The 11,227-nt window shown below is 32.8% G+C and overlaps 1 long non-coding RNA gene across 1 annotated transcript; it reads right to left on the reverse strand.

Moving 5' to 3' along the window:
• Positions 1 to 1,681: 1,681 nt before the first annotated feature.
• On the reverse strand, positions 1,682 to 10,712 carry LOC134281603 (uncharacterized). Its single transcript, XR_009995128.1, has 4 exons — positions 10,471 to 10,712; positions 7,647 to 7,757; positions 3,364 to 3,453; positions 1,682 to 1,857 (listed from the first exon to the last, which is right to left on the reverse strand). It is a non-coding gene; the product is annotated as an uncharacterized LOC134281603 (long non-coding RNA).
• Positions 10,713 to 11,227: the final 515 nt, after the last annotated feature.

Consider the following 11,227-nt stretch of genomic DNA (forward strand, 5'->3'; position numbering starts at 1 on the left):
TTATAGCAAAGGAAGAGAAAGTACTTAAGCAGCTGGGATTTGAAACTTTATAAAAAGCATTAAATAGAATAATGATTGTTGATAAAGTCTCTTTATGTTCTTAGTGTAGTCTACTTGTGTGCCAAGTTATACTGAAATCAGACCAAAACTGTAGGAGGAGTAGCATTTTGAAACAATTTTACAGACATTTCTATTTTTAGTAACCACGGCAACACCGTTCATCAAAATTAAAATTCAATATACAGAATTATGTATCTTAGAGTATTCTACTTGTGTGCCAAGTTATATTGAAATCAGACCAAATCTGTAGGAGGAGTAGCATTTTGAAACAATTTTACAGATATTTCTATTTTTAGTAAACGACAACACCATTCATTGAAATCAAAAACCGATACACAGAATTATGTATCTTAGTGTAGTCTACTTGTTTGCCAACTTATACTGAAATCAGACCAAAACTGTAGGAGGAGTAGCATTTTGAAAGAATTTCAAAGAAATTTCTTTTTTTAGTAACCATGGCAACACCCTTCATCGAAATCAAAAACCGATGCACAGAATTATGTATCTTAGTGTAGTCTACTTGTGTGCCAAGTTATACTGAAATCAGACCAAATCTGTAGGAGGAGTAGCATTTTGAAAGAATTTTACAGAAATTTCTATTTTTAGTAACCACAGCAAAACCGTTCATCAAAATCAAAAACCGATACAGAGAATTGTGTATCTTAGTGTAGTCTACTTGTGTGCCAAGTTATACTGAAATCAGACCAAAACTGTAGGAGGAGTAGCATTTTGAAAGAATTTCACAGAATTTTCTATTTTTAGTAACCACGGCAACACCGTTCATCGAAATCAAAAACCGATACACAGAATTATGTATCTTAGTGTATTCTACTTGTTTGCCGACTTATACTGAAATCAGATCAAAACTGTAGGAGGAGTAGCATTTTGAAAGAATTTCACAGAAATTTCTATTTTTAGTAACCACGGCAACACCATTCATCAAAATCAAAAACCAATACACAGAATTATGTATCTTAGTGTAGTCTACTTGTGTGCCAAGTTATACTGAAATCAGACCAAAACTGTAGGAGGAGTAGCATTTTGAAAAATTGTTTACAGACAGACGGACAGACAGACAGACAGACGGACGGACGCCGGACGCATTACTATCGCATAAGCTCTTCTGGTCTCTGACCAGTAGAGCTAAAAATTCGGCGGTTAAGATTGCAATGCTTACTAAACAAAATTTGTCGATTTTATTATCAACAATGAAAATTAATTAGTCTACGTTTACGCTCTAACCACTCTGTAGAACACTGTCCGGCGAAAGTTAAACTGACCTTCAAGCCAGCTGTATACGGATCTAGGGGTTAAAATCACTCTTTCATCCCATTTCTACTTACTGAAATGTTGTGTTTGAAACCTCAATTAAACTTATATGACTTTCGACAAACATTTTTGAAAAAAAAATTATGAGCTCACAAACTCATTGAACTTTTTTCCATGTGATTCTGTAAATCGCATCCATGTTGTTTACGTTACTTTGTCGGAGTCTGCAACCAAGTGACTTTTGTTGCCATCGGTGGAAGCGTGAATTTACCTTATTGGACAATTTGTTAAATACTTCTATGTAAAGTGACTTAATATGAATAATTTCAGTAGTAATAAAAACAAATCAAAGGATCCAAAATGACTTTTAATTAAATTTTACTTTCAAGGTCTAATGAGAAATGTCTATACAAAAATAACAATTGCAGGAAATACTGCATGCGCCGAGATCAATGTCTCCAAAGAAAATGGACAGTAAATACGTTAATTATGGTGTCATCCTATTAGGACGCAGGCTCATCTGTTGACCTGAAATAATTATTAGACAATTAATAAACTAGAGGTACTGTGAGCAATGAGCTCACAAAATGATACCCCCGCCTCCCATATGGTTATAACTGATGACAAATCTATGTTTTGCTGTGGCCGGGAAACCCAAAATTTGTGTCGGATCAAAAAGTAAAATAGGAGGTGCACAATGGCAATATGTAATAAAAATTCAGTGAAAGTTTCATTAAATTTCACTCAGTGGTATAAGAGCAGTTGCGGATAAGAGATGGGTACCCTAACGTGTAACAGACGGACGGACGGACATACCGATTACAGTATACCCTCCCACTTTTCAAGCGGGGGTATAATAATCTACACATAAAAAAAACCTCTCCTCTCTTTGTTTATTTGTGAGGGACGCTCTGTGTGCCTTTATTACTTTTTCTGAAAATTGCGATCTGTTCCTATTTTTATTATACCACACGCTTGAAAAGTGGGAGGGTATATAGTAATCGGTATTTCCGTCCGTCCGTCTGTCCGTCCGTCCGTCTGTACGTCCGTCCGTCTGTTACGCTTTGGGGTACCCATCTCTTATCCGCAACTCCTCTCATATCACTGAAGGAAATTTAATGAAACTTTCACAGAATCTTCATTACATATTGCCATTGTGCACCTCCTATTTTACTTTTTGATCTGACATATATTTTGGATTTTCCAGAGCAAAACATGGACACTGCCATTATATTCATATGGGAGGCGGGGGGTATCATTTAGTGAACTTATTGTTCACAGTACCTCTAGTTTTATGTTACATGTAGTAGAGATTATTTTCATTCGATGCCTCCTTGGATAACTCATTGCTCAGTGACACTGAGTGCCGAGTAAAGGTCAGAATTTGAAGCTAGCTCTTAGCCGGTATATGGTGACGTCTCTATTTGAGTGGGAAAAAATGAAAAAGTCTCTAACAGGGCGTCAAACAACTCAAAATCAACAAATAAGTCGCTTAGCTTCGACTTATGAAATAATAATAAATATATTTACACTACTTTTTGTACATTTTAAAATCACTAGTATTATATTCAAAGGCTGTGTGTGCAACATTTTACGGTAAAGTATGATGTTTCAAAGCAGCGAGATTTATTAAAGCACCTGCGAAATTCTATTTTCTTCAAGGTATTTAATATATACTTAGTGGTTTTATGTGAATTAAGAAGAAACTTTCGGAATATTCTTTATATTGTTTTAATAAATGTGAATTTGAGACGATTTTTCATATTTTTTATTACATATGTACATTCAAAATATATTATAAATAGTTTTTAAAATAAAACTTGAATTGTGCGCGTTTCAATGAAACCAAAATTTATAATTTCTTGCTAAAACATTATACAGAAGAAAAAAAAAAAACAGATGGTTCAATTTCTTTGAAGTTTAATTAAGGATAAAAAAAGTCACATCAGATCCGTGAAACTAGAATTACGGAAATCACAGAATGGATCGATTTTGATATATTAAGTACGTTTTGAAAAGCTATTTTTATCCTACCTTTATTGCTCCTTTGGGAGCAGTAAATGGATTATCCTCAGAGAATGCTGCCCTTTCGGAGAATTGTTCTCTGTTCTTTTCCTCTTTCCGCTATAATTAGAAAAATATTGAAATTTATAATTGTCAAGTTGTGCTTTTAATGTTGAAAATTGTAAAGAAAAGAACATAAACTATAGGTTAAAGTACAATTGGTGAAAAACATGTCTTAAACATCCTTTGTATAGAACAGTTATCATATTTGATCTGATAAAAGCTACACATATATGATTACTTTTTTGTGGAAGCTGGTAAACATCATCCATAAAATGTTTATGCAAGGTATGTATACAATTTTAATTTACATGAGGACCATATGATTTAACATTTCGGTTTTTCATATTCAATTGACAATTTTTATGTGGTTACAATTTGTTATTGTTTTATCTAACAATCTGGTTGTTGCAGTTTCGATCAAGTTTGTTTGAATTCATGCTACAAACATGCTGCAAGATTTCCCTCTTTATTTATAAATTTATATATGGAATTATTTGATATGTTTACCCAGACTGACCAGTATTGCATTTAAGGTTGAAGACATATTAAGTAAAACCTTGACAAAATCATCTATTCTTGCTTATGGGCTCAGACACAAATTTTCTTACTTCTGTAACATATAAATTGCAAAACATAAATACAATTGTCAGTACATTAAAGGGCACTTAAATCCAGTTCTCTATTACAGCAAGAAAGTGACATGTATACATTGTACATTGTAAATGGCGAACCCCCCCCCCCCCCCCCGCATTATTATTATTTATATTAATCGCAAGGATAAATGACTATCTATTTGATAAAGGTCAATAAATTCACTGGATTGCAAGCACATCGTCACCAGAAGATGATTATATTGGTGAAAACGATGCCAACATGTACACCTCTTGTAAGGTTAGACAAGATTTTGTCATTGTCTTGTCAAGTTGATACTTAACAAGAGACCCATGGGCCAAAAGGAAAGACATAAAATATGTTGACCAACAAATGGGAGAATTTATTTTAGAATGTTGTATGCCAAAATCGCCACTAATGCTTTCAAGATGCATCAAATTAATTCAAACGAGAAGCCAATTTCTCTTACTATTTCCTTTAAGAGCGCATATTTAGCCTACTCTCTAGTAAATGAAGAATGGAGGCAGACATAAAACATAGGTCAACAGGTCACAAAAACCATCTAATTCGAAGAAAAACATAACAAGGAATGTTTACTTTAGCTTCTAAATGCACAGTGTGTATTAAAAAAAATCGTTTCTTTTATCACCACAAGCAATTCAGTATCCAAATGTTCTCTTTACCGCTATTAGCAATTCAGTATCCAAATGTTCTCTTTACCGCTATTATTGGCGACTTTCCTTCTTACCACGTTTAATGGCAAAAACATGATAACCCTACGTCTACATTTTCGAGAAAAATATTTTGGTTTATTAGTCAAGGGAAAAAATCTGCCATTTTTACTTCATATATAATTTAATAAACTTGAAATATTAAGCTTTATCGTGTACATGATTGTTTTTTTTAGAAATGTTTCTTTACAATTAATTATTAGGAAAATGTGATAGCTATAAACAATTCCACTGTAAGTCAACATATCATAAGCTTTGAGAGAAGTTCAAAGAAGATACTTATCAGGGTTATATGGGACAACATTTGGAAATACTGGCGAGCAACGCAATTTTAATTAAGAAATAAATAACAAAGGCCTTCTCAGAAGATTTGATCACGTACCGACCCACTTCAATTCCCATTGAAGTTTATAAACTTGTTACTTATTACTTATATATACATTTGAGATGGACATTCGGATTTGAATATTGCACTAATAGGTCGCCGTAGATTTTCGACAAAAGTGCGCAAGGTGTAAATCGGCTTGAAAGGCGGTTACGCTTCGAATTTATCAGGCTAAGGATTCTATTTCGAAGGGAATATTTTGTTGAAGGCTACTTCTGATCAGTAATAGTGAACAGATTGTTGTCTGGGAATATTTTAATTTGTGAAAAATGATTATCAATGCTAATAAGATACAAGAAACACGTCCGAAGTTTGATGATAAAAAGTTGGAGGAATTTCGGTCGTCTGAGAGGGATGTATGAATCCGATGGATGGAGACACTTGTCCGAGCCACTTCATTTGCAAGCAAGTATTAAATTTGATCAAAAACATTCAATCTACGATTTCACTAACTAAAGCCATATTTAAGATGTAAACACGGAGACACTGGCGACAGCTTACATTGAACTATGATAGCGCCGATCGAGGTGTTTCTCAGCTGTTCGTGACGAGATTGCAATGCTTTGATATTTTCCAACAGATTTACACATTTATCGTGAGTAGAATTTAATGAAAAAATCATAGTTTAAGTCTGTATCATATGAAGATTTGACTGAAGGTCTACCAAAAAATGAGTATAAACGTTAGAGACTGTGCAGTTGACAAGAGTGACATAAAACTTGTAAACAAAGGCTTGGCTAGTTTCTATCGATATATTCTCTATGTACACACTCGGGCTAAATTGATCGCCAAAACATGTATGAAATACTTGTTTACGTTGTAAATAAAATAATTATTTGACTTGCTAATTTTGTTTTTTATACATGAAAAGCAAGTAGAGCAAGTCATTTTATATTTTTGTAACGGTAGATATTATTGCGCCATGTGAATTGTAAGCCAATGACAACCCTTTTGTCGATTTCAAAAGTTTATTAAATAAATTCAATTTACAATTTTTCCGTGATCGTATATTTTTAGAAATATTCGTTCCTGAAATATGATCAGAAAAGACCAATACACTTTTTATATAAATGTCCAAAGGATCCGTCCAAAATATAAAGAGTTTAAGTCCGAACTCCAAATAAATAAATAAACAAAAGTCCAAAAGAATGATTCCCAAAAATAGAATAAGAGAGAGTTGATAATTTGAGAATAAGACCGGGAATACTCTTTTCCAAAACAGGGTATTTTGTGCTCAGTGGGTATCCATGGTCCCGGATATAAAAATGCATTTCATTGGATAATTTACCATCACCAACCACCTACGCTTTGTCCGTAGGTCTGTCCGTTGACCTATGAACCCCAACATGGCACCACCCTCAAATGTAGGTAAATACATGTTACTAATATTTATGGGCTCAGTCCCCATCTCTGCACCACAGGAGTTCTAGCCTTAAGCTCTTTTACTTATTTACTTAAAAGTTCCCAATTTTATTGCTCTTAGTCAAAACTCTTAATAATACCATTGTATTTCCGTTCAAATTTTATTACTTACTATCGATGGGTTTGATTGGTCTGTTCGGATCAATTTCATTACAAAATGATCTACCAAATTATAGTGCATTTGAACAACAACAAAATCCAATTTGTTTTGACAAGATAAATTGTTTGCAAAATTAAAGTCCTTTTTCCAATTATAAAGTCACCGAATCTGCGTCACTAATAATATCCATTCTGATTTAATAAACCTTTATCTCATTTTATTTTAACTGCTAAAAACTAAAAATGATTATGTTATTAATATTGTCTAAGTTTAAAATGTTCACACAATAATTGTCTCTGCTAAACCCTATAGGTTTACAGAATCGGCCATGTATTGTACCTGACCTCCGACAAACTTCACACAGAATTGAAGATATTTTCTCTCTGTATGTTTATATAAAGGAAAGATACCACAAATGTATATATATAAACTTATATTGCAATTTATAATTTCTGATTTTGAGACACATAAAGTCGAAATTTAATTTATTATTGTCCTTGACTCAAACTTAATGCAGAACTATGTATTTTTAAATCAATATTTAAAAACAAAATCCTTCTCTTATACCCTTAATTATGCACTTATATATACAATGTAACATTGTACATGTAAGTGCATAATTAAGGATATAAGAGTTATGTATACCTTTGGTATTGCTTAACAACCCATATTTTTCCTGATCCTGACTTTTATGATCATGATCAAATCAAAAGCACAAGTCAACATACAAGTACAGAATATTTCCATGTAATATTTTTTTTAAAAATCGACTTCATATTTGGACATTAATTAGAAATTGTTTATCGCTTATCTTTTCGATGATTTCATTATATTTGTGTAGTATTTTCTGCATACATGATATAGTCTATATTTAAAGTCTTTACATATTGATTGTTCTCCATATACAAACAAACAACAACAAAAACAACAACAACCCCCCAGCCAAAAATAAAAACTTTTTTCGTCTCATGTATTCCCCCCCCCCAAAGGTCTATGTTACCTTTTTACTAAATCAACAAGGCCGCATCCAATTGCAGTCTGACATTTGTTCAGTAGTGTCATTAGGGCAAAGTATTCGGAGGCTCTCACATCGGCAGATTGTCTCCGAACCCTGAATATAAAGACGAAAACTACTATTTATCCTACTAATTTTGACGTTTTTTTTCATATAATGAATAATTTCGATTATGCTGAGTCGTAACTGAACTCAGTTCCTTATTGTTCATGAACTGTTCACCACAAAATGTTACACAAATAAACACAATAAAACAATACTGATAATTACCGAGGAAAATAAAATTTATAACATTCACAGTTTAAATGGTATTTATAGATAACTATTGTAGGATTCTAGAACTTACATGTATATACAATGGCATGCTATAACATTACAATGTTGAATTTCTTATTTTCATACCATGTACTAAACTTTCCTTTTATATCGACCTATTTATACACCCTTCTCAATTCAACATAAAATTTACATGCATTTCATTATATAGACAGTACACAGGGAAATATCCGCCGCGATTTATTTTTGACACTTTAACCCAACTCTCGGTAGGATGAATTTTAAAACGGGACGAATTCAAAGAACAAGATTTCCTAAACAGACCTGTGCAAATTTAAAACGGGGCAAAATTTTTGCTAAATTGAAAGGGCGAAAATAACCTTGTATTCAGTATATATTTGATCATAAAATTTGCTTATCATTGTAGGGTCTATGGCTGGTCTGGTGGGAATGCTTTCTCCTCCTAGGCACTTGATCCCAACTCTGGAATTTCGAGGAGTCCGTGTTTCACCGATTTGTATTTTTTTCACTTTTTATGAGATCAATCTTTTTTCGTTATCTTCACCTTTTTTCTTTACAAAACATCTTGGGTGAGCTTAAATGGAAAATACATTTTTTAAAAAATCCTATTTTCTAGGGATGTGCGATTTTATCGGTATACCGGTATATCGCAATTTTTTGTTGCGTGATACGTATCGTGATACAGAGTCTTAAATACCGGTATTTAGGTACATTCTATGAAGTCCAGAAATTATTCATTTATTTGTTCAATCTTTCAAATTACAATTACAGAAAGTCTAAAAAAATATTGTAAAAAGGTGAAAAGAACATCCAAACATGATTAATTTTATGTACATAAAAATTTCAAAAAGTGAAATTTTGTTTTTTTAGCATATTTAAAAAAAAAATAATGACAATTTATTAAAAATCATTGTAAAAATTGATTGTAAAAATATCACAATATTATCGTGATATTTTGGAAAAAAAATCGTCATATATTGCGATACGAAATTTTTGGCGATACCCATCTCTACTATTTTCATACAGTATATCCATTTTCCTTTGGTCAATTATAATTTAATTCTACAGTTGTTTTGATTTTATTCTTTAATCACATAAGTGTTGTATTCTACGTTTGACAACTCATCTTTTCATATATCATAAACTTGTCTTTTTTTCCAATCATGTTTTCATGACATTCTTTCAAAATTCAATTAAACTCCTTCACTATACGTCCAAAAAATAGAACACACAAAACCAAGTTTTTATATGTAAAAAATAACTGATGAATGCTTGCAATTTTCTTCCTCTTTCTTAAATACCCAAAGGATTCTCTGCTTTTGAAGCTGGAAAATGAATTATTCTGATTTGGTTTTTAAACACGACGACACTAAATTGCACTTAATTATCTAAAAATAAACAAAACATGAATGATTGTCTTTTGACATCAATATTGATGTAATCCACTGTTTAATGTTTATTCATGACTGTCCTTAATCTGATATATATATAAACCATTAAAAAGACATCAAGGCGAAAGATTGATTGATTGTATACTGTTTAACGTCCCTCTCCAGAATATTTCACTGATATGGAGACGTCACCATTGCCGGTGAAGAGCTGCAAATTTAGGCCTATGCTCTGCACTCAGGGCCATTGAGCAGGGGAGGGGGGATCTTTATCGTGCCACACCTGCTGTGACAGGGGGCCTCGGTTTTTACGGTCTCATCCGAAGGACCGCCCCATTTAGTCGCCTTTTACGACAAGCAAGGGGGTACTGAGGACCTATTCTAACCCGGATCCCCATGGGGTTCAACGCAAAAGAAGAATGGAACATAAACATACATGTACAAGAACAAGTTACCAGGAAGCGATATAACCTCTTTGACGTGATGTTAATTTTTTTATCCAAATACTACATGCATAGAGAGATAGAGAGGGGGGGATTTTAAACAGTTTTTTTAAAAAGTCATTCCTGGTTTCTTTTAACAGAGCCAAATTGATGGTTTTGTGGGATTTTTCCCGAAAATAAAATTATATTTAATACAAATTCAGTATTAAAAGTGACACAGAATACATACATGCTTTATTTTTTGTAACAAAAATGTTCCCAGAATAAATGCTTTTGAAGCAAATTAGTCTTGTAAGACTGTACATTACTGACGAATAATTCGGTTTGCTAAAAAAAGCAGCGGAAATTAAAATACGGCTACATAACTAGTGATTGTTAAGAAAAATAGGTCAAAGAAAAGATATTAAGCACCCATCCATCTCGGACCCTTTACATAACACAAAAAATAACCACCTCCCTGTCTCATAAAGAAAGAAAAGGCCATCGTAAGGATCAAAAAATAATGTGAGTAGTAATTTTTCTTCTGTTTCTGCTATTTACAAAGGAAATAAGATTCTTTAATTATTTACTTTCACCTGGCATTTCTTACAGGATTTCGTTAAATCTGGACCTCTGCATTACATTAAAAATTTGTCACCACAGAATAAGTGTAAAGATCTAAAAACAAAAATACTTCCTTACCTTCGACTATCCAGTTGTCTTCCATTAGTAGCGCAAACAAAGAGGAAGCAAAGACATATCACTTTGGAAACAGTGCTTATATACTGCATTTTAATTTTGAAAAAAAAAATAGGTCAGTTAAGTTGAAATTGTGCTATTGTTGGGCTCTTGCAGAAATGAATCTTCTGTCAATTTCGCTTTCTCCTGTCCACAAGTTTGATCACTTTTGGCGTGAATACTTCTCACCTCGACTCTTTTGTAATTGATGGCTGATAGAATTGGGATCGATGGAGGTTCTTCGACGATTAAATACCCCTCCTTCCCCTTGTTTGACGTACGTCACAAGCGGAATCGGATAATCTAAAAATGCAATTAACGATGACCATCACTTCAAGTAATGTATCCAAAATGTTGGTGTGGTCCAGGAAAAACAGAAACATTTAAAACGTTATTAAAATAGGCATCCGCATGACACTGCCTTTCAATTATCAACCATAATGTCGACCCTTAGACAGATCTCTAAGCATCCGTTTACTGTATTTATATATTTGATGAAATTATATTCATCTCTGAATTCGTATTTCGTTTTGACCGACTTGTTACCTCCTCATTTGGTATAACATCAATTTTTCATATCTAATGTAAAATTTTATCCCAGGTTTTTATTAAGTGATGGAAATTTGCGCATCCTTTTTCTTAATTCAAGACTCAAAGCCATATTAATTGCAAATTATAGTTAATGACATTTTTAAAATACGAGGTTTATGTGGGGTGGGAA

Source organism: Saccostrea cucullata, unplaced genomic scaffold, assembly GCF_032062105.1.
Source record: "Saccostrea cucullata isolate Sc308-1 unplaced genomic scaffold, CSIRO_AGI_Scuc_v1 ctg8518, whole genome shotgun sequence".
Lineage (NCBI taxonomy): Eukaryota > Metazoa > Mollusca > Bivalvia > Ostreida > Ostreidae > Saccostrea > Saccostrea cuccullata.